Source organism: Erythranthe guttata, chromosome 2 (genome assembly GCF_056151865.1).
Source record: "Erythranthe guttata isolate IM_541 chromosome 2, IM_541, whole genome shotgun sequence".
NCBI lineage: Eukaryota > Viridiplantae > Streptophyta > Magnoliopsida > Lamiales > Phrymaceae > Erythranthe > Erythranthe guttata.
The window spans coordinates 9,272,927-9,297,818 of NC_142534.1; the positions used below are offsets into that span (position 1 = coordinate 9,272,927).

At 39.4% G+C, this 24,892-nt stretch overlaps 3 pseudogenes; 1 reads left to right on the forward strand and 2 right to left on the reverse strand.

Moving 5' to 3' along the window:
• Positions 1-5,770: 5,770 nt before the first annotated feature.
• Positions 5,771-7,446, reverse strand: LOC148772274 (putative UDP-rhamnose:rhamnosyltransferase 1; annotated as a pseudogene).
• A 612-nt stretch (positions 7,447-8,058) lies between these two features.
• On the reverse strand, positions 8,059-8,831 carry LOC148772275 (25S ribosomal RNA; annotated as a pseudogene; the record flags this gene model as incomplete).
• Positions 8,832-13,501: 4,670 nt separating this feature from the next.
• On the forward strand, positions 13,502-15,916 carry LOC148772276 (uncharacterized; annotated as a pseudogene).
• Positions 15,917-24,892: the final 8,976 nt, after the last annotated feature.

Sequence of the window (24,892 nt, forward strand, 5' to 3'; positions counted from 1 at the left end):
TATACGCAAATTCAGCTCTAGGAAGAACGAGATCCCATTGCTTTATTCTCTTGGAAGCGAAACTCCGAAGCAAATTTCCTAAAGTTCGGTTGACCACTTCGGTCTGCCCATCGGTTTGAGGATGATACGCACTACTGTACAACAAACTAATACCGATTTTCTTCCAAAGACTTCTCCAAAAATGGCTAAGGAATTCAGAATCACGATTAGAAGTGATGGATTTCGGAATTCCATGAAGCTTCACAACCTCATTGAAATAAAGAGCAGCTATATACGAGGCATCCATAGTTTTCTTGCATGGAATAAAATGGGCCCTCTTGGAGAATCGATCAACCACTACAAAGATGGAATCGAAACCTCGTTGTGTTCTTGGTAACCCAACAACAAAGTCCATGCTAACGTCCTCCCACGGAACATTAGGAATAGGCAATGGGATATAAGCACCGGTGTTTTGTGTTTGTCCTTTGCAGGTTTGGCATATACGACATCTTTTCACAATTTTTGCGACGTCTCCATAAAGACCATACCAAAAATATTTTTCCTTAACCAGCAGCAAGGTTTTATCACGCCCAAAATGTCCGCCGAGTCCTCCGCTGTGAAGTTCCTTGATGATGCGCTCCTTAAGTGAAGATTTAGGAATGCATAGTCGTGGACCTTTAAAGAGAAATCCATTACTCAGGCAATAATCTTCATAGCCTCATTTTGTGCTCCTGTGACAGATTTCTTTAAACTCGAGATCCTCCGAATACATTGTCCTTATGACATCAAAACCCTCAAGTTGCGTGGTCAATGTAGTTAACAAAGCAATTCTTCGACTAAGTGCATCGGCCACTTTGTTAAGCTTGCCACTTTTATGCCTTAAGATAAAAGTGTGTTCTTGTAAGAAAGAAACCCAACCTGCATGTCTCCTATTCAAATTAGCTTGAGAGTTAATATACTTGAGGGATTCATGGTCACAGTTGAGGATAAATTCTCTTTGGATGAGATAAGGTCTCCAATGACGAAGAGTCTGAACAATAGCGTAGAACTCAATATCATACGTAGAATACTTTTTCCTTGTCTCATTTAGCTTTTCGCTGTAGAAGGCAATGGGGAGTCCTTCTTGACTGAGTACTCCTCCAATTCCAATATGAGATGCATCACAATCGACCTCAAAGATTTTCTCAAAATCTGGAAGCACAAGGACCGGGGCAGTAGACAACTTTTCCTTGATAAGCTCAAAGCTCTTGGTCGTATCTGGTGTCCAAATAAATTCCCTCTTCTTCAAGCAATATGTTAATGGTGCTGCAACGGTGCTAAAATTTCGAATAAACCGCCGATAAAATGAAGCTAATCCATGGAAACTCCGAGCCTCGTGTAAACTCTTAGGAATAGGCCATTCTTGAACGGCCTTGATTTTTCCATCATCCACCATAATCCCTGCGGGAGTTAATACGAATCCTAGGAAAACAAGATGAGTGGTCATAAAAGAACACTTTCCCAGATTGATGTAGAGTTTTTCTTGTCTCAGTTTCATAAGGACCATTCTTAAATGTTCAATGTGGTCAGAAGGGTTTCGACTGTAGATAAGAATATCATTGAAATACACAACAATAAATTTTCCATTAAAGAGTGAAGAGCTTGATTCATTACCCTCATGAACGTGCTTGGAGCATTGCTAAGGCCAAATGGCATAACAAGCCATTCGTACAGGCCTTCTCTTGTTTTGAACGCCGTCTTCCATTCATCTTCCGGCTTGATTCGAATTTGATGATATCCGCTTCTGAGATCAATTTTCGAGAATATTTGTGCACCAGCCAATATATCAAACATATCATCAATTCTCGGTATGGAAAATCGATATCGGATAGTGATTCGATTAAGCGCCCGACTATCAGTACACATGCGCCAAGACCCATCCTTCTTTGGAGTAAGTAGTGACGGGACAACACAAGGACTTAAGCTCTCCCTGATGTAACCTTTGTTCAACAATTCCACTACCTGCCGATGAAGCTCTTCGTGTTCTTTTGGACTCATCCGATAGTGGGCTTTGTTGGGAAGTGAAGCTCCTAGAATCAAATCAATTTGATGTTGAATCTCTCTTAGAGGTGGAAGGTCACTCGGCAATTCTTTTGGAGCAACATCATTGAACTCCTCTAATAGAATTTTAACATCGGCTGGAATTTTTGTGGATTGTGTAGTTCCATCGACGATCAGAAGATAGATTAACCTATCTCTTTTAACTTCCTTCTCAAACTGCGACAAAGTAAGTAAGGCATGACCCTCTTCTTTTTTTACAGGTTTGGGTTCACAAACATCTTTACATGGTAAAAGAAGAATTTCAGTTTTTCCCACCATAAACTTATAAATATTTCTTCTTCCCTCATGGATTGTGCCTCTATCATATTGCCAAGGTCTACCCAATAATAGGTGTCCAACATCCATTGGAGTTACATCACACCATACTTCGTCATAATATTTTTTTCCCATAGAAAAAAAACGAGACATTTCTTCTCAATTTTTATCTCATTGTCCTTGTTTATCCATGAGACAGCATACGGTCTTGGGTGGGGTACAACCTTGAGTCTGAGCTTGTCCACCATCTCCTGGGAAACAAAATTCTCGAAACTACCTCCATCAATGACGAGAGAACATACCTTTCCATGAGATTTACACCGTGTCCTAAAGATGTGCCGTAGCCAATTTTCATCGCTATCTTGCTTGGGGGAAGCAAGAACTCGTTGAATTACAAAGCATTCTCCCTCCTCTGGCTCAATCTCTTCGCGCTCGTAATTGGCATCTTCATCATATTTTGGCTCTGGTTCTTCTATTTGTTTTTCCGTTCCTTCTTCACCCACAAGCCCCATACGAGCATCACTCCTCCGCTTCGGGCACTCATTCATGTAATGTCCAGGTTGGCCGCATTTGAAACAATTGGCAGGTTTAGCTTTGTTTGCTGCTGAATTATTCTCACGTTTGCCTCTTTTAGGGCGATTTTGATTGGAAAGTTCGGGTTTGGATGGATAGAGGCTTTGAATATCCACAAACTTCCTCGCACCCCGTCTTGATAATTTTGATTCAACTTTTAAGGCCAATTGATAGGCGTCGTTTAACTTCCACACCTGCTGAAACTCCACTTCATCTCTAATGGGTAGTCTCAAGCCATTAACATGTCTTGCAATAAGATGATCTTCAGACTCTTGATTGTCACAACGAGCCATTAATTTCTAAATTCTTCTGTATAGTTAACCACACTTCTATTGCCCAGTTGTAAAGTATTAAATTGCATAAATATATTTTGAGCAAAATTCAGGGGTAGAAAATTTTCTTGTAATCGTGCTTTCATTTTTTCCCATGAAGCAATCTTCGGCTTTCCTTTTCTTAATCTCATATCTTGTACCTTATCCCACCAAGAGGATGCATAACCGCGGAGCCTGGTCGCCACCAACTTCACTTTTTGATTCTCGGGAATTTCTTTGTACTCAAAGAATTTCTCTACAGCACTAAGCCAATCCAAAAACTCATCCGGTTGAAGGCGTCCCTGGAATTCTGGTAGATCAACCTTTAGAGTGTCCGAAGGATATGACATTCTTCTACCAAAATTTTGATGCTGGCTCTCAGCAAAAGGATTCGTTAGCTCTGAGTCATCACTGGAATAACCATGAATAGAACCTCGTCCACTTCTGGCTTCCTGACGCTCGAGACGCAACGTTAACTCCTCAACTTGTCTTCGGAGAGTTTGAATTTCAGCATTTCGTTCATCACCCAAGTTTTCCATGATTGGGTTATTTCTTCCACGCCCACCTCTTCCTCTTCTTGCTGCCATCGAGAAAGAAGACACAGGCCCAAACGAGATTGGCTCGTGATACCAAATGATGAGGGTGGTATTAAGATGAAACTTCAAGAAATGCAAATCTCAATTACACAAGTTCCGATCTGCCATTTCTCCTTCCGTACACCAAACTTATAGGCTAGCCATGTTATAATTATCAAGAAACTTAAATACGAAAATAAATATCAGCACTGAAAAATAGCAACTTCATGAACTTGGAAGTTTGAAAGCTCCAGGCTTATTCATGAACTTGTAGTTTGGAATGTAAAGTGGTTTAGTCTCCAACACCACCAACCATAAATGATGTTTGACCCACTACATCACAAATAGATTTGCTTCATTGATTATTCTTCTTGCAATTATGAATTAATCATGTAACAAATACGAAGATACAAAGTTCGTTATTGTTTTCCATTTTTTTTATGAGCTATAATTTCTGAATTAAGGCGAATGCCCGATGTATAGTGCGATGTTCTTGTAAAAGCCATCAATGTCGTTCTTAAGCATCGTGTTACCCCGGATCCAGAACGTCACTTCACACTCACGTTGACTTGAAAAGAGGAAATGTTTTTTTTTTCGGATTATATTTTCTTCCTTGCCAATTTAATATGTTATTTAATTCTCGAGAATTATAGATCGTGAGCTAACATGGTTTTAAGTGCTTATTTCTAGAATTATGAAATATTATCATGCAGATTTGTGGGTATTGTTAACACTTTTCTAGCTGCCATGGTTTATATAGTAATTGCACCACAGAGTAACTTCATTGGTTCATTCGACATCGGGAAATATTTTTAGTTACAGGCTTTTGGTTTGAAAGTAATAGCGTTTGCCAATTATTAAGTAGTTTGATAAGTGCATAGTCAAAATTCGTGATGTTTCTTAGTTTGTTGCTACATATTAAATCTGACTACTTATTTTCCATCTATCATACAGGAGTGCCTACTGCTTTTGCATGTAAATACATACATGGGAGTGTTCTTAGTGGTCTCGACGTACAAAATTCTAAACAATTTTCGATGGGCGACACAATTAAAGTACGTTTTCCTAGAGTTGTTTATGTTTAATGTTTCGCATTTTTTTAGTGGTTAAGTTTTTTTTAGGATTCCTTGCATTTGGATTGAAAGATTTGAATTTGACTAGAGAATTTCAAACAACCTCTATTATAAAGTGGATTTCAACTCAAAAACTAGTTCAAGTTGAGAGCTAAAGATTCGAAATCCCTCGTCAAAGAATTCATCTAAACAAAGTCAATGGATTTGTTATGAGGGATTTCAAATGTTCTATAGTTTTTTTATATATGTTCACCGAGTGAATTTAATATGTTCGTTTCAAAATGTTTGACTCACGTTTTGACCCTTGTTCCCTCTATCTTTTTCGTTACCTTTTCTCTTCTTGCTATTCTTTCTGCAGGTTGGAAATGAAGAAGGTGAACTGGTAAAAATGGATCTCAAAACTGCATCAATTGTTACTTCAGAAGGTTTTGCTGTTAGTATCCCAAATTCTATGTTTTCAACCCAGGTTTGCATAATATCTTTATTTTCCGAGTCCCTTTTTTTTTTTTTTTGAATTTATAAATTTCGAGTTAAATTGTATGAGGGTAAAGGAAGAAAGAGCAGTAATTAAAATGTATCTTCTGCCAATGTTAGCTCCTTGTAAATAAGACGCCGGTCGATTGTTGTTCCATAGTCAGAAAATTCATCTGCAAACTGATGACATGGAAAAGATTTCTCAAATATCAGAGAATATAAATTCTTCGCTCAGATCTAATCCAAACGTGTTCTTGGAAAACGAGGCACGATATTGTATATTGTCGTATATTGAGGAGGGATCACAGTCATAATTGACTGTTGGATGGAATCTTAAAAAAATGGTACGCCTTCTGCTTTTTCTGGTTCAGTATGTTTAATTTCACAGTTACTCATAAAATAGAAAACTTCAGGGTGTTTTTGTTTTGTTTTAGGTATAAAATTTATGACAACGAAACTTTTAACTCTGGCTATACTCTTTTGAGTTAATTTTTTTTTTCGTTATAACCTGCATCTCTCATTGCATATCGAGACATAAATAATTTGCACACATCTTCAAACAAATATATGACATTAATTCTACGCGTAGCTACAACAGCTTATTCTTCTTGCTCTCAATGGATGCAGGACAAAGATGAATTACATAATATTTTTCTAGAACTCGGTCGGATCATCAAGCAATGAAGAAATTATCGATTTTTCTTGTCTGAATCGAGTCACGTGACCAAATGCTAACCGTGACACTATTACAATGTGACAATGTATCAATTATCTATATGACTTTTTACGTTTCAAATACTCGGGAAATTTATTAATGTAAGTCCGATGAAGCTTACGATCACCGAAGATCTCACGGCCAGCTATTTCAGACCGTTGTCGCAACTCATCGGAAACCATAGCTTTCTTCAAAGCATTAGCAACGCAGTTTCAATTTAACGAGCCATCTTCTTCATCTCTCTCGACTTCAACCCCCAAACCCTTCTCCACAATCAGCTTCGCATTCAACGGCTGGTCGAAAACAAACAGCAAAAGAACAAGAACATGCCCATATTGCATAGTTTCGATAATCGAACCCCACCACGCATGAAATAGGGACCCACCGATTGAAGGATGCATGAGGATCTCCCTCTGTGGGGCCCACCCTAATTGCACTAGCCCTTGCTCCGCCGTACGTTGGCGAAACCCAAGCGGCAACAATTTGTCATCGTCGCAGTTTTCGTCGGGTTTTCTCAGTGCCCATATAAACGGTACATCGGAGAGTTCGACCCCGTAACCAATCTCGTGGATTTGTTCTTTGCTGATCTTAGTCTCACTCCCAAACCCTACAAAAACCACTGACCTAGGCTTTTGTCGGTCGAGCCAGTTAAAAATCGGTGTGTTCGATCGATTTGCAGTGTGATCCCGTTTTTTCCGGTGGGAGAAGACCGACCGGAAAAACCGGCTTTCCAGCGAGTTTCGCGAACAGTTCGATGTAGTGGGGTTCGAGCCCCGCACACATGTGGATGCAGACTGCACGGCTCACCTTGAGCAGTCTGATCAGCCGAACGTCGTATGCAATTCCAGAAGCGTTTACCTTGTAGAAAACGTTGTGCATAGCGATAGCTTCGTTTAAAAATTACGAGGACGTAGGAAATTGAATTTGGCACGGTGGTTGTCGGGACCGTTTTGTCTGATTTCGAGAATTGCTTCGAAAACGTCGGGAGCGACTAGTTTGGGCAAGGCTTCCCCGCACACCAGGCCAGCCAGTGCCGAATGTTTGAAAATTTTCCGACCCGAAAAAATAATAAAAATTACGAGGATGTAGGAAATTGAATTTGGCATCGTGGTTGTTGGGAACGTTTGTTCAGATTTCGAGAATTGCTTCAAAAACGTAAAGTTTGAGAATGGGTCGAGGGCGTTGCGCCCCCGGTGCCTCTAATCATAGGCTTTTCCCGATAGAACTCACGCTCGAGCTCCAGCTATCCGGAGGGAAACTTCGGAGGGAACCAACTACTAGTGGTTCGATTAGTCTTTCGCCCCTTTACCCAAGTCAGACGAATGAATTGCACGTCGGTATCGCTGCGGGCCTCCACCAGAGTTTCCTCTGGCTTCGCCCCGCTCAGGCATAGTTCACCATCTTTCAGGTCCCGGCAAGTATGCTCACTCGAACCCTTCTCAGAAAATCAAGGTCGGTCGGTGTTGCACCCCTCGAGGGGGATCGCGCCAGTCAGTTTCCTTACGCCTTGCGGGTTTACTAGCCCGTTGACTCGTACACATGTCAGACTCCTTGGTCCGTGCTTCAAGACGGGGCTAAACGGGAGCCCGCTGGCCAGCACCAGGAGCGCGCAGTTGCCAAGGCACGCCGATGGTGCGCGCTATCCGCCACGATCAGGCGATGGCATTCCACGGGCATATCAACTACTCGGGCTTTGGTCGCCACCGTGACCCTACCTCCGGCTGAGCCGTTTCTAGTGTGGGCAGGTTGTTAAACAGAAAAGATAACTATTCCCGAGGACCTCGCCGACATGTCTGGACTCCCTAACGTTGCCGTCAGCCGCCGCGTCCCGGTTCAAGAATTTTAACCTGATTCCCTTTCGGAGCACGCGTTGAACACGCTGTCTGTCGGGCTTCCCCCGACCCTTAGGATCGACAAACCCAAGAGCAAGTGCCGTTCACATGGAACCTTTCCCCTCTTCGGCCTTCAAAGTTCTCAATTGAATATTTGCCACTACCACGAAGATCCGCACCGACGACTGCTCTGCCCGGGCTCACGCCCAGGGTTTTGCAGCGACCGCCGCGCCCTCCTACTCATCGGGGCCTGGCTCTTGCCCCGACGGCCGGGTATAGGTAGCTTGCTTTAGCGCCATCCATTTTCGGGGCTAGTTGATTCGGCAGGTGAGTTGTTACACACTCCTTAGTGGATTTCGACTTCCATGACCACAGTGATGCTGTCTTAATCGACCAACACCCTTTGTGGGATCTAGGTTAGCGCGTAGTTGGGTACCGTAACCCGGCTTTCAGTTCATCCCGCATCGCCAGTTCTGCTTACCAAAAATGGCCCACTTGGAGCTCTCGATTCCCTGGTGCGGCTCAACAAAGCAGCCGCACCGTCCTACCTACTTAAAGTTTCATAATAGGTCGAGGGTGTTCCGCCACCGATGCCTCAAATCATTGGCTTTACCCGATAGAACTCGCGCTCGAGCTCCAGCTATCCTGAGGGAAACTTCGGAGGAACCAGCTACTAGATGGTTCGATTAGTCTTTCGCCCCTATACCCAAGTCAGACGAACGATTTGCACGTCAGTATCATTGCGGGCCTCCACCAGAGTTTCCTATGGCTTCGCCCCGCTCTGGCATAGTTCACCATCTTTCGGGTCCCGACAGGTATGCTCACTCGAACCCTTCTCAGAAGATCAAGGTCGGTCGGCGTTGCACCCCTCGATGTGGGATCGCGCCAGTTAGCTTCGTTGCCCCTTGCGGGCCGAACGTCCGAAAATTTTACGACCCGAAAAAAATAATAAAAATTACAAGCACGTAGGAAATTGAATTTGGCACAGTGGTTGTCGGGACCGTTTGGTCTGATTTCGAGAATTTCTTCAAAAACGTCGGGAGCGACTAGTTTGGGCAAGGCAGCCCCGCACACCGGCCCATCCGGTGCCGAACGTCCGAAAATTTTCCGACCCGAAAAAAATAATAAAAATTACGAGGACGTAGGAAATTTAATTTGGTACTGTGGTTGTCAGGACCGTTTGGTCAGATTTCGAGAATTGCTTCGAAAACTTCGGGAGCGCCTAGTTTGGGCAAGGCAGCCCCGCACACCGGCCCAGCCGGTGCCGACTGTCCGAAAATTTTCCGACCCGAAAAAAATAATAAAAATTACGAGGACTTAGGAAATTGAATTTGGCACAGTGGTTGTCGGGACCGTTAGGTCATATTTCGAGAAAAATGCTTCGAAAACGTCGGAGCTACTAGTTTGGGCAAGGCAGCCCCGCACACCGGCCCAACTAGTGCCAAACGTCCGAAAATTTTCCGACTCGAAAAAATAATAAAAATTACGAGGACATAGGAAATTGAATTTGGCACAGCGGTTGTTGGGACTGTTTGGTCAGATTTCGAGAATTGCTTCGAAAACGTTGGGAGCGACTAGTTTGGGCAAGGCAGCCCTGCACACCGGCCCAGCCGGTGCCCAACGTCCGAAAAATTTCCGACCCAAAAAAAATAACAAAAATTACGAGCACGTAGAAAATTGAATTTGGCACAGTGGTTGTCGGGACCGTTTGGTCAGATTTCGAGAATTGCTTCGAAAACGTCGGGGGCGACTGGTTTGGGCAAGGTAGCCTCACACACTGACCCTGTCGGTGCTGCAAACCGGCCAAGCCGTTGTCGAACGTTCGAAAATTTTCCGACCCGAAAATAATAATAAAAATTACGAGCACATAGGAAATTGAATTTGGCACGGTGTTTGTTGGGACCGTTTGGTCAGATTTCGAGAACTGCTTCGAAAACGTCGGGAGCGACTAGTTTGGGCAAGCCCGCACACCGGCCCAGCGGGTGCCGAATGTCCGAAAATTTTCAGACCCGAAAAAAAGAATAAAAATTATGAGCATATAGGAAATTGAATTTGGCACAATGGTTGTCGGGACCATTTGATCCGATTTCGAGAATTGCTTCGAAAACGTCGGGAGCGACTAGTTCGGGCAAGGCAGCCCCGCACACCAGCTCTGCCGGTGCCGAACGTCCGAAAATTATCCGAACCGAGAAAAATAATTAAAATTACGAGCACGTAGGATATTGAATTTGGCAGAGTGGTTGTCAGGACCATTTGGTCAGATTCCGAGAATTGCATCGAAAACGTTGGGAGCGACTAGTTTGGGGAAGGCAGCCCCCCACACTGGCCCCGCCGGTGCCGAACGCCCGAGAAAGTAAGAATGCTTAGCTCGAAGCTAATGACGAAAGGAAAGAAAGTATGCTTAACACAAGCTAATTCCATAAGAAGAGTAAAAATGCTTAACTCAAAGTTAATATCAAAAGGAAAGTAAGAATGCTTAGCTCGAAGCTAATGCCAAAACAAAAGTATGAATGTTTAGCACAAGCTAATTCCATAAGAAGAGAAATAATCCTTACCTCGAAGCTAATGCCAAAATGAAAGTAAGAATGCTTAGAACAAGATAATTCCATAAGAAGAGGAATAATGCTCAGCTCAAAGCTAATGCCAAAAGGAAATTAAGAATGCTTAGCACCAGCTAATTCCATAAGAAGAGGAATAATAATTAGCTCGAAGGTAATTCCAAAAGGAAATTAAGAATCCTTAGCACAAGAAAATTCCATAAGAAGAGGAATAATACTTAGCTCTAAGCTAGTGCGAAAAGAAAATTAAGAATCCTTAGCTCAAGCAAATTCCATAAGAAGAGGGATAATACTTAGCTCGAAGATGATGCTCATAAGGAAAGTAAGAATCCTTAGTGCATTGGCTTTGAGATAAGCATTATTCATGTCCTTATGGAATTAGCTTGTGCTAAGCATTCTTACTTTCCTTTTGGAATTTGCTTCGAGCTAAGCATGATTCCTCTTCTTATGGAATTAGCTTGTGCTAAGCATTCTTACTTTCCTTTTGGCATTAGCTTTGAGCTACGCATTCTTACTTTACTTTTGGCATTAACTTCGACCTAAGCGTTATTCCTCTTCTTATGGAATTAGCTTGTGCTAAGCATTCTTACTTTCGTTTTGGGCATTAGCTTTGAGGTAAGCATTATTCTTGTCCTTATGGAATTAGCTTGTGCTAAGCATTCTTACTTTCCTTTCGGCATTAGCTTGCAGCTAAGCATTATTACTTTTTTTTTTGGCATTAGCTTCGAGCTAAGCATTATTCCGCACCTTATGGAATGAGATTGTGCAAAGCATTCTTACTTTTCTATTGGGCATTGGCTTTGAGATAAGCGTTATTCCTGTCCTTAAGAAATTATCTTGTGCTAAGAATTCTTACATTCCTTTTGGCAGTAGCTTCGAGCTAAGCATAATTCCTCTTTTTATGGAATAAGCTTGTGCTAAGAATTCTTACTTTTCTTTTGGTATTAGCATCGAGCTAAGCATTCTTACCTTGCTTTTGGCATAAGCTTCAAGCTAAGAATTATTCCGATCCTTGTGGAATTAGCTTTTGCTAAGCATTCTTACTTTCTTTTTGGGTATTAGCTTCGAGCTAAGCATTATTCTTCTCCTTATGGAATTAGCTTGTGCTAAGCATTCTTACTTTCCTTTTGGCATTAGATTTGAGCTAAGCATTATTCCTCTTATTATGGAATTATCTTGTGCTAAGAATTCTTACTTTCCTTTTGGCATTAGCTTCGAGCTAAGTTTTATTCCTCTTCTTAAGGATTTAGCCTGTGCTAAGGAATCTTACCTTCCTTATGGCATTAGCTTCGAGCTAAGCATTATTCCTCTTCTTATGGAATGAGCTTATGTTAAGCATTCTTACTTTCCTTTTGGCATTAGTTCGAGCTAAGAACTCTTACTTTCCTCTGAGCATTAGCTTCGATCTAAGCATTATTCCTCTAGTTATGGAACTAGCTTGTGCAAAGTATTCTTACATTCCTTTTGGGATTTGCTTCGAGCTAAGAGTTGTTCCTCTTCTTATGGAATTAGCTTGTGCTTAGCATTCTTGATTTCCTTTTGGAATTAGCTTTGAGCTAAGCATTCTTAATTTGCTTTTGGCATTAGCTTCAAACTAAGAAATCTTACTTTCCTTTTGGCATTATCTTCGAGCTAAGCATTATTCCGCTCCTTGTAAGCATTCTTACCTTCCTTTTGGGCATTAGCTTCGAGGTAATCATTATTCCTCTTCTAATGGAATTAGCATGTTCTAAGCATTCTTACATTCCTTTTGGCATTATCTTCGAACTAATCATTATTCCTCTTCTTATGGAATTATCTTGTGCTTAGCATTCTCACATTCCTTTTGGCATTAGCTTCGAGCTAAGCATTATTTCTATTTTTATGGACTTAGCTTGTGCTAAGCATTGTTACTTTCCTTTTGGCACTAGCTTCGAGCTAAGCATTCTTACTTTCCTTTTGGCATTAGCTTCGAGCTATGCATTATTCTGCTCCTCATGGAATCAGCTTGTGCTAAGCATTCTTACTTTCCTTTTGGGCATTAGCTTCTAGCTAAGCATTATTCCGCTCCTTATGGAATTAGCTTGTGCTAAGCATTCTTACTTTGCTTTTGGTCATTAGCTTCGAGCTAAGTATTATTCCTCTCCTTATGGAATTAGCTTGTGCAAAGGATTCTTAATTTCTTTTTGGCATTACCTTTGAGCTAAGCATTATTCCTCTTCCTATGGAATTAGCTTATGCTAAGCATTCTTACTTTCCTTTTGGGCATTAGTTTCGAGCTAAGCATTATTCCTCTCCTTATGGAATTAGCATTACCCAATTTTTCGCATTATTCCACCGTCAACGTCACCGTCACGACGTCACCATCTTATTTCCGGTCGAAGCTCGATAGTCCCCACTTTCTGCTATTTTTTTGGGTAAGTTTTAAGGTCTTCACGAATTTTTTGTAGCTTCTTTCTCCCTTGGGGTTTCTATTCTTCTCTTATTTGTTCGGAAAAAAATTAATTTCCTGTTTTATTTATTTATTTTGGCTTTACTTTTAAAATCCAGAATCAAGAAGGCATAGCAAACATGAGAGGATAATTTGCTCAATTGCTCAGCCAAAGGTAATTGTTCATTATGTAATTAATTTTATTTTCTATTTTCTCTGATTTCAAATCAGTGATTTTTCCATTATATAATTGCTTAGCCAATGGTTATTAATTAGTTAATAATTATTAATCATATTCACTAATTAATAATTATGAAAACCACACAAGCACACGCTACGCTACAGATGATACATTGAAATTTTGATAGCGAGGTTGATATCTGGGAAGACGTATCTCCTTCGTGTGACTCCGAATTTGATTTTCAATTTCAGAACGAAGAAAATTGACATCACCAGGTGATATCGTTTATTTGCCTTACTTGACTTTATTTTGTATTTATTGAATGTTGATAGTGTTTTACTATTGCAAGAGTCTAGTTTTTTCACCAAAAATTGAATACGTTTCCTAGAAAACAAGCAACTGGCTATGAAAAAAACCAAAAAAAGAAAAAGACAAGAAGAAGAGGATAAAGTATTGAGAAAAACTATGGGTAAATGGATTTTAAAAGATCGTGATGGTTTAGGTGACACAATAGTTGAGAATTTAGAAAATGCTAATGAAGTAAATGACGAGACTAAAACTTGTGTGATGAAGAAATTGGTGATATAATTGAAAAAGAGACTAAAGTGAATATGAATGAAAAAAATGATCATATATTTAATGAACCAAATTTATTAATGAACCAAATTTAGATGTTGATATTTATGGCCCAAGGGTCTGGGATGGTTTAGATGCAAAGTTTAGAGATTTGCTCGTAGAAAAAGGTCCTAAAGACAATCAAATTTAGAATATCCTATTGATAAACTTGGTAGGCATTTCTCTTCAAACTTTTATATTCGTGTATTATCGAATGGCGAAAAAATGATAGAAATTGGCTTATTTAGTCCAAGGATTTAGATCAAGTATTTTGTTTTTGTTGCAAGTTATTTAAAACAATGCCTAGTTGAAGCATAATAGCAAATGAAGGAATTTGTGATTGGAAACATCTTAGCGAGAAACTTACACAACATGAAAATAGTAAAGAACATCTCATGAACTTAAGAAGTTGTGTTGAGTTACGAATTCGATTGAGCAAAAATCAAACAATTGATAGAGAAATGCAAGAGCTAATTAAACAAGACACTCAACATTGGAAACAAGTTATGCTTCGAATAATTGTTGTTGTGAAATGTCTTGCAGTACATAATTTAGCATTTCGTGGTACAAATGAACGACTTAATGAAGATACTAATGGAAATTTTTCTGGGTTTAATTGAAATGATTGGAGAGTTTGATCCAGTTATGCAACATCATTTTCGTCTTATTCAAGATAAAAACATTCATTATCATTATCATAGCCATAAAATACAGAATGAGTTGATACAAATTCTAGCTTCAAGGGTCAAAGATGCAATTATAAAAAATGCAAAATATTATTCAGTAATCCTTGATTGTACTCCCGATGAAAGTCATCAAGAACAAATGACAGTAATCATAAGATGTGTAGATGTGTCAAATACTCCAATAAAAATAGAAGAGTACTTTTTAGAATATAGAAAAGTGGTTGATACTTCTGGATTTGGACTTTTTAATGAATTGAAATTTGTGTTAACATCTCTTTCACTTAATATTCATATTGTTCGGGGACAAGGGTATGATAATGGCTCTAATATGAATGGAAAAAATATAGGTGTTCAAAGAAGATTGTTTGACATTAACCCAAGAGCGTTTTATATGCCATGTGCTTCTCATTGTCTTAATTTGATTCTTTGTGAAATGGCAAACTCTAGTATCAAAGCAAAAAGTTTTTTTGGAGCTTGTCAATGCATATATACTGTGTTTGCTAATTCCACAAAACGTTGGAATGTTTTACTTGATTATATTGATGGGCTAACTTTAAAGTCATTGTCAACTACACATTGGGAAAGCCATATTGATAGTGTTAAAGAAATTTCATCTCAAGTTTCCAAACTCTTAGAAGCTTTGCTTAAGTTGGTAGAAGTTAGTGATGATGCCAAACTGAGTGGAGATACTAAATGAGAACTTTCAAATGTTGAATTTATACTAATTTTAGTCATTTGGCATGATGTTTTGCTTCGAATTAATGTAGTTAGAAAAAAATTACAATATGAAGATATGTGTCTTGATATTGTTGTTAAATAGTTGGAAGGGCTTATTTCATTTTTTGAAAATTATAGAATAAATGGATTGAATTCAGCAATTATAGATGCTAAAAAGATAGCAATTGATATGGAAATTGAGCCTATATTTTTCATAAGAAGAAGACTTTGTCGAAAGAGACATTTTGATGAAACTTCTAATAATGAAAGAGAACATGCATCACCAGAAGAATATTTTAGAACGAATTATTTTCTTGTAATTGTGGATAATGCTCTTTCTCAACTAAAGAGTAGGTTTGAACAGTTGCAATTGTTTCAATCTATTTTTGGATTTTTATTCAATGCAATAAAATTAATTTCATTAGATAGTGAAGAATTAAAGTGTTGTTGTGAGAATCTTGAAAATGCTTTAAAATTTGATGATGTTTCTGATGTTAAAGCTAGAGATTTACTCTCAGAATTAGAGATATTGCAAGTTATGTTACCAAGTGAATCGTATGAATTAAATAAACCATGGAATTCCATTAAGATATTAGAGTTCGTAAAAAGTATGGATATATTTCCAAATGTTATGATTGCTTATAGAATATTATTGACTATCCCTATTATTGTGGCATCCGTCGAAAGAAGTTTTTACAAATTAAAGTTGTTGAAATCTTATTTAAGAACCACAATTTCTTAAGAAAGGCTTAATGCATTAGCCATATTATGTATTGAAAAAAATATATTGGAAAATATTTCATACGATAGTATAATTGATGATTTTGCATCTAAAAGTGCAACAAAAAGACATTTCAAATGATTATGCTGCTATTTGATTGGTATTTTTGTAGGTGATGGTATACCAAGGTGTTTAAGATGAAGCTACAATAAATTGAATGATAATTTGATGTTTGTATCATGTAATCTTAATTGTATTTTTTTTTACATTTTTTTTGGGTTAGGGTACTCTTTTTCCTTCTTTAGGGGTTTTGTCCCATCGGGTTTTCCCTAAGAAAGTTTTAACGAGGCCCAAAGAATCATCCAATTTTTGTAAACTCGTTTATTACAATGAAGTTAATCATTTAGCTCATTACGCTTAGAGAGGCCACATTTTTCAAGTTTCGCTCTAGGCCTCCATTTAGGCCGGACCGGCCCTGGCTAAGCATTTTTACTTTCCTTTTGGGCATTAATTTCGAGCTAATAATTATTCTTCTGCTTATGGAATTAGCTTGTGCTACGCATTCTTTCTTTCCTTTTGGCATTGGCCTTCAGCTAAGTGTTATGCCTCTTCTGATGGAATTTTCTTGTGCTAAGCAATCTTACATTTCTTTTGGCATTAGCTTCGAGCAAAGCATTATTGTTCTTCCTATGGAATTAGCTTGTGCTAAGTATTCTTACTTTTCTTTTGGCATTAGCTTCGAGCTAGGAATTCTTAGTTTCCTTTTGGCCATAGCTTCAAGCTAAGCATTTTTCCACTCCTCGTGGAATTAGCTTGAGCTAAGCATTCTTACATTCCTTTTGGGCAGCAACTTTGAGCTAAGCATTATTCCTCTCCTTATGGAATTAAATTGTGCCAAGCATTCTTACTTTCCTTTCGGCAGTAGCTTAGAGCTAAGCATTATTACTTTCATTTTGGCATTAGCTTCGAGCTAAGCATTATTCCCCTCCTTATGGAATGAGCTTGTGCTACGCATTTTTACTTTCCTATTGGGCATTGGCTTTGAGATAAGCTTTATTCTTGTCCTTATAGAATTAGCTTGTGCTAAGCATTCTTACTTTCCTTTTGGCATTAGCTTCGAGCTAAGCATTATTCCTCTTCTTATGGAATTAGCTTGTGCTAAGAATTCTTACTTTCCTTTTGGCATTAGCTTCGAGCTAAGCATTCTTGCTTTGCTTTTGGCATTAGCTTCGAGCTAAGCATTATTCCGCTCCTTATGGAATTAGCTTTTGCTAAGCATTCTTACTTTCCTCTTAGCATTAGCTTCGAGCTATGCATTATTCTTCTCCTTATGACATTAGCTTATGCTAAGCATTCTTACTTTCCTATTGGCAGTAGCTTCGAGCTAAGCATTATTCCTCTTCTTATGGAATTAGCTTGTGCTAAGAATTCTTACTTTCCTTTTGGCATTAGCTTCGAGCTAAGCATTCTTACTTTTCTTTTGGCATAAGCTTCCAGCTAAGCATTATTCCGCTCTTTATGGATTAGCTTTTGCTCAACATTGTTACTTTCCTTTTGTTAGAGTAGGTCACCAACAAGCCAAAATGTGGCTGTGGTCTTTCATATTTATTATGGTAATAAACAAACCTTTTTCGTATTAATGATAAAATACCTTGGCATTCTATATCTTTTTCCCTTTGTCACAAGCATAGATATAGTCCTTACAGTTATTACAAGTACTAGTAATTGATCGTTAGGATCGTGAGACATTTACTTAAGTATTATAACTGTTAAACGTGTTCCTAGTCAAAGGGTTACGCCACCAATGAGGATATCGGCCTTTCCCATTAGTCGGGGATTCGATCACTAGAATAGTCTTCGATGTTCTGTGTGTTCTTATAGTTTGTAATCTCTCTAAGTCTCTGGCCAGAGCTGACTAAGTGATGATTAGAGAATTCGATTCTCTAAATCATGCACGTAACGATTACAACACTTAGAACGATCGCACAATTAGTGAACTACTAAGGAGGTCTTGATGAACCAATGCCTCTAGTTCAATCGGGACATATGAATCGAAGGTATCGTAATGTACGCAAACTATATCAAAAGGTTCTTGCGGGCACTTCATTTGTATCTAGGGAATCATGACGCGTAGTTGCTAGACGCCAATCTTGATTCGTTGGGTGGTTAAGGTGAAACGAGCTTCATCTTAATCGTAACTCTAAGTGACGAGTTTTGACCACAAAGGGTTGTGGGCCCACGGCTAGCTTACACCTGAACCATCGAGGGTCACACTACTCGTGCACATGAGATCTTTGAATAAACGGTCAAACGTAAAAATGTTTTATCTTTGCATGATTGAAAGTCAATATGATAGGGTCCAACATTCGTAATTTGGAATTATGAATGAGAACAAGAAAAGGAAAAGAATAGGCGAACATCTTAGTGGACTTTCAAAATCGGGAAGTTTCCAAATTTAGAAAATGCACTGAATTAGGGTTTCCACTTTTAGACAGTTGGAAATTGAGAATTGGCACTCGTAATGACGAGGACATTATAATGATTCCTAAAATGTAATTGTTACAATTTTCCGATCATCGAATTGAGAGAGACGAGCGAGTAAAAGAACTAACGAACTTAAGCTGTTGGGCCCGGTCCAACTTAAGCACGTTAGGATTTTATGCAAGACACTATAAATACTTGATTTATAGGACTTGCACCAGTAGACAACTCGAAACCCTAACCCTAGCCGCTCCATCTCTCGGCCGTTCTCCCCCCAGCGGCCAACACCGCCGTTCGTTCGTCGGAACCGGCCTCCTCTTGGCCGATCAATCGTGGTAGATCTTTTTCCTTTCATTCTTTCCGTTTTATTCTAACTACTTCCTGTCTAGTGCCACATTTTAGTAGATCGAAGTATACGAGGTGAAATCCGAGAGGAGGAAGATCGAAGAATCGAAGAATCGAGGAGCAGCCCCGAGCCGACGATGCACGCGCCGCCCGAAGACAGCGCGTGAATCACACGCGCCGCCGTAGCTCGGATCATCGCCGCTCCTGCTTCGCCGTTGCTGCCCCGGATTGCACGAATTGGTTTCCGTGGCAATCTCGCTTTGCTTAGTGCGCCTACCTCACGCTTCAAGAGGTAAAGTTTCGATTCCACTGTCGTTCGATTCGGTTTCGTTTAAATTAATATATGCATGTTCGTTTTCGTAAAGAAATTGTATGATTTTATGTGACTACATGAAATTGTTTATTCATTACGAGCATGATTATTTGATTTAAACGCGAGCATGCTAATTGATTTAATTTTGATTAAGTAATTAAGCATGTATGTTGTTTTTAATCTCGCTGGAAGCGCAAAGGTACGCAATTAATTATTTTCAATTATCGGGCATGTGCTTATGTGTTTTAAATTTGTTTAAATCGCATAAATTTTTTGTTTTCCACTGTGTACACGTGTCCGATTCCCAACAGTGGTATCAGAGCTCGTTGCACAATTAATTGCGTCGTTTTTAATATGCTATAATTTTTATGCATGTTTGATTTATTAAAGTAGCGATTGTTGTATTATGTAATTGGGAGTTTTCGAAAGTTTAAAATATTTTTGAAATATTGTTTAGAATTTTTCCTGCTTTAAAATTGTTTAAAATTGGAAAATCGGATCTTAAATTATTTTTAAAACATCAGTTTTTAATTGTTCGGATCAAACCGGTCGAACCGGCCGGTTCGATGGTTGTGTGCGATCCAATTGACCGAATCCACGTGGATTCGGGTCGGTTAGACCGGTTCTCGGTCTGACTGACCCGGCCCACTGATTTGGGTCAACTAGACTGGGCAGAACCAGACTGTTTCGGTCCGAACCGGTCGGGCCGAACCGGTTCACTGAAAATAAAAATAAAAAATTAATAAAAAAAAAGATTATTTCAGATTTCTAAAATTAAACTTAAAACAAATTGATTTTAATTTTCGGAAAATTATTTTCAATTAATCCCAATTAGATAATAGAATCAACAATCATCTATTTTAGTAAATAGGTGTTAGATTAATTAATTAATTTAAATTGTTAAATTGATTTCAATTAATAGAACACACATATAATATTGATTATAGTTCAACTTAACTAATAGTACCTCAACATTGTTTGATTGATTTATGTTAGTTGAGGTTCTATGATTATTTTGAAAACCCCAATAATTAATTAATGTAATTAATTATATAGTTAGGTTGTATGTTTCTCTTAGGACAATATGCGTTTCCATACACCTTTAGAGAACATTGATGTAGGAATCACATAGACCAATCTGAACCTTCTGATGAGATAAAACTTTTTAAATAAAATCCCTCATTCTTAATCTAATTAAGAATTATTTCAAGCTATAAAGAAAAACCAATTTGTTGAATTTTTCTTTCCTTCGGCCAACGGTTGAATTATGTGTAGCCCTTTATTGTAGTGTAGTAAGCCGTGTTAGCGGGGAGTGCTATGGTAAAGTTAAATGTAATTCAACTGACATAACGATGAAGGTAGCCATAGAAAAGGGTTATGCTAGATTAACGTGGTCGGCTAGATTAACTAGGGACTGCATTAGTTTGGCATAATCAAGTTCTATGAGCATCTTTGATTGGTAGGTTAGACTTGACACACGACGATTTTGAATTCGCGAGATTAACTTAGGTCATTATCAAGTGTGAGGAAAATTATTTTAGGGTCATATTGTGGATATGATTGATTGTGATCTACCTTTGGGCAAATATAATCGGGCTAGATTAGCTACGGGCTATATTTGTCTATTGGACCTAAAGCCCATTAAGAAAAATCAGTTTTCTCGTTTGTCTACTAGAGGGGAGTGGAACTCGATAAAATTAGTGGGAGAACAATCAAATAACATAAGTCCAAACATTTAATTGTAACAACCATTTAACGCGAATCTCTAATAATCCTCTTCTCTAAACCTCTCAGATAATCATGTCTAAGAATCCCATAATGTCAATCCTCGACAATAAACTTAATGGCCCTAATTACCTAGATTAGTTGCGTAGTCTTAAGCTTGTACTAACCGTTGAGGGGTGTCTCTATGTTCTTAACGAGAGACTTCCTGCCACTATACCTGCCACAGCGACTGATGGTGAAAAAGAAACTTATGAAGCATGGAAGAAAGTTGACACTCATGCTAGGTGTTATATGATAGCCGCCATGGAGCCCGCGCTTGCAAGGAAATATGAGTCTCACATGCATGCTTTCGATATAAAGGCTCATCTCGATGGCATGTATAGTGAGAATATTAGGGCATCGAGGTACGCTGCTACAAAGGAGTTGATCACGGCGAGACTGCGTGAAGGGACTTTGGTCCACGAGCACTGTCTCAAAATGATCACTCTCCTTGAAAAGCTAGTGAATCTCGATGTCACCCTCCCGGCCGAGCTCTCGTTCGATTTGATCCTGTTGTCTCTTCCTAGTTCCTATGAATCGTTCATAGTGAACTTCAACATGAACAAACTAGATCCTCCCTTGGATGAGTTAATGAACATGTTGGTCAGTTTCGAGTCCACCATTAAGAAAGAGAAGTTTGTTCCCGTTGCTGCTACTACTGGAAAGAAGAGTTCTTCCCAAAAGAAGAGAAAGGGAAGAGTTCCCTTTCCAAACAGCAAGTTCTAAGTGGGTGAAGGTAGTGGGGGCCCCAAGGCAAAGGTCAGCAAGCAAGTTGATGATGCTTGCCATCATTGTGGAAAGAAAGGACATTGTCGCCGCAACTGCAAGGCTTACCTAAAGCAGAAAAGTTCTGAAAAGGGTACGTATTTCATTTACGTAAATTTTTCTGTCAATTCTTCTTCTTGGGTATTGGATACGGGCTGTGGCTCACACTTATGTAATGATTTGCAGCTCATGACAAGAAGTAGAAATCTTAGAGCGGGTGAGACCTACCTAAGGATGGGGAATGGAGCAAGAGTTGCTGCTGAAGCCATTGACACGATTTACTTAAATGTTTTGGATTCTAGTTTTCCTATTGTTTTGAACGATTGTTTATTTGTTCCGTCACTCATTAGAAACCTTATTTCTATTCCTGTATTAGATATTGAAGGTTTTACTTTTTTTTTTGGAAATTCGATTTGCATTATACAAAAGAATGAAAATTTGATTTGCAAGGGACGACTATTAAACAACTTGTATGAACTAAATCCAAATGAAATACCTATTAATGTTATATCAGCAAAACGTAAGGAGATAGATCAAAACCCCGCACAACTTTGGCATGCTAGATTAGGTCATGTCTCTTTAAGAAGGATTAACGATTTTGTTAGTGAAGGATTGTTCTCTTTGGAGGACGTGAAATCACTACAAACTTGTGAATCTTGTCTTAAAGGGAAAATGACCAAGTCACCCTACAAAGGGAAAATGGAACGAGCCGAGGGTCTTTTGGATTTGATCCATACAGACGTATGTGGTCCACTAAGTGTTAGTGCGAAGGGTGGATACAACTACTTCGCTATCTTACACGAAGTAGAGAAGCAACTCGGACGAAGTATTAAGAAGCTACGATCCGATCGTGGTGGAGAATACTTGAGCATCGAGTTCATTGACTATCTAAAAGAGAATGGAATACAATCTCAATGGACTCCACCTGGAACTCCTCAACTGAATGGAGTTTCCGAACGTCGGAATAGAACTTTATTAGATATGGTTCGATCAATAATGGGTTTCATGAACTTACCGGCATACTTGTGGGGTCATGCACTTCGCACTGCCACGTATTTGCTGAATAGAGTTAACACCAAAGCAGTTAAATCCACACCTTATGAACTTTGGCATTCTCGGAAACCTAACTACAAACATATAAGGATATGGGGTTGTCCCGCTTATGTGAAGCGATTAGTGGGAGACAAGTTGGATAGTAAATCCGACCTGTGCTATTTTGTGGGGTATCCCGAAGACTAAATGCGATATGAATTCTATTATGTCAAGGAAGCAAAGACGTTTGTTTTGAGAAATGCCACCTTTTTGGAAAGGGAGTTTCTATCCGATAGAAAAGGCAGCATGATAGAACTTGAAGTAGTTCAAGAACCGCAAAATGAAGTTCAAGCGCAAGAACAAGTAATCGAACCAATACAACAATCCACTAATATACCTCGTGAACCTACGGTACGTAGATCCGAAAGAGTTCGGAAAATGCCGGATAGGTTATTCCTCCTCGAAAATGATGAAGATCATGTTGATCTTGGACAAGATCCAAGGACATACAATGAGGCCGTATCGGATGCGGACATGGGACATTGGCTTACTGCCATGAAATCCGAAATGGACTCCATGTACTCCAACAAGGTATGGACCTTGGTAGATCCACCTAAGGGAATAGTCCCCATAGGCTGCAAGTGGATCTATAAGAAGAAAATTGGAGTGGATGGAAAGGTATCGACCTATAAAGCTAGATTGGTAGCGAAAGGATATACTCAAAGGCAAGGTATTGACTATGAGGAAACCTTTTCACTAGTCGCGATGCTAAAGTCCATTAGAATTTTGCTGGCCATAGTTGCGTGGTACGACTACGAGATATGGCAAATGGATGTGAAGCCTTCCTTAATGGAGACAATGAGGAAGAAATTTACATGGCGCAGCCGGAAGACTTCATATCTTCTGGAAGTGAGCAAAAGGTTTGCAAGCTCCAGCGATCCATTTATGGATTGAAACAAGCATCCCATAGTTGGAACATTAGGTTCGACTCAACTATCAAAGAGTTTGATTTTGAGAAGAATCCGGAGGAACCTTGTGTCTACAAGAAGGTTAGTGGGAGGGCAGTGATATTTTTAGTACTTTACGTTGATGACATTCTACTCATTGGGAATGATGTAGGAATGTTGCAACAAACGAAAGCATGGTTGTCCACACGTTTCTCAATGAAGGATTTGGGAGAAGCATCTTATGTATTAGGAATACGCATCTATAGAGATAGAGCAAGAAAGATGCTTGGCTTATCCCAAAGCCTGTACATAGACACCGTTATGAAATGGTTTAGCATGGAAGAATCCAAGAAGGGATTCTTGCCAATGTCCCATGGGGTTCGTCTCTCGAAATCTATGTGTCCGCAAACACCTAGTGATGGCATGCTATACGAAGCATAATGTATGGCATGCTATATACGAGACCCGATATTGCGTATGCTGTGAGTGTCACAAGCCGATATCAGTCTAACTCCGGCCCGGCTCATTGGAAGGCCGTGAAAGATATCCTCAAGTACTTACGAAGGACTAAGGATATAATTTTGGTCTATGGGGGTGCCGAGTTGAAATTCGAGGGCTTCACCGACTCTAGTTTTCAATCGGATGTGGACGACTCAAAGTCGAACTCGGGATTTATATTCACGCTTAATGGTGGTGCCGTGTGTTGGAAGAGTTCCAAGCAAAGCACGACGGCTGATTCCACTACCGAAGCGGAATACATTGTAGTGTCCGAAGCTGCAAAAGAAGGGACTTGGATAAGGAAGTTCATCCAAGAGTTGGGTGTCATTCCTAATGCTAATGATCCAGTACCGTTGTACTGTGATAACACTGGAGCCGTGGCGCAAGCTAAGGAGCCGAGATCTCATCAGAAGTCCAAGCATATTTTGAGGAAGTATCATGTGATCCGAGAGATTATTGATAGAGGTGAAGTTAAAGTAGAACGAGTCACCTCGAAAAAGAACGTTGCAGACCCCTTCACGAAGCCTTTACCGAGACCGGTCCACGAGAAACATCGAGAGTTGATGGCATTGCGATCCATGGGTAGTTGGCTTTAGGTCAAGTGGCAGATTGTTAGAGTAGGTGATCAACAAGCCAACATGTGGCTGCGGTCTTTCATATTTATTATGGTAATAAACAAATCTTTTTCGTATTAATGATAAAACACCTAGGCATTCTATTTCTTTGTCCCTTTGTCACAAGCATAGATATAGTCCTTACAGTTATTACAAGTACTAGTAATTGATGGTTAGGATCGTGAGATATTTACTTAAGTATTATAACTGTTAAACGTATTCCTAGTCGAAGGGTTACGCCACCAATGAGGATATCAGCCTTTCCCATTAAGAGACTAGCACTTAGTGTATGTGTATTGCATCTCATCAGTAAACGATATTGCGATATCGGCATGCATAAGTGGGTGCTCGTAAGTTG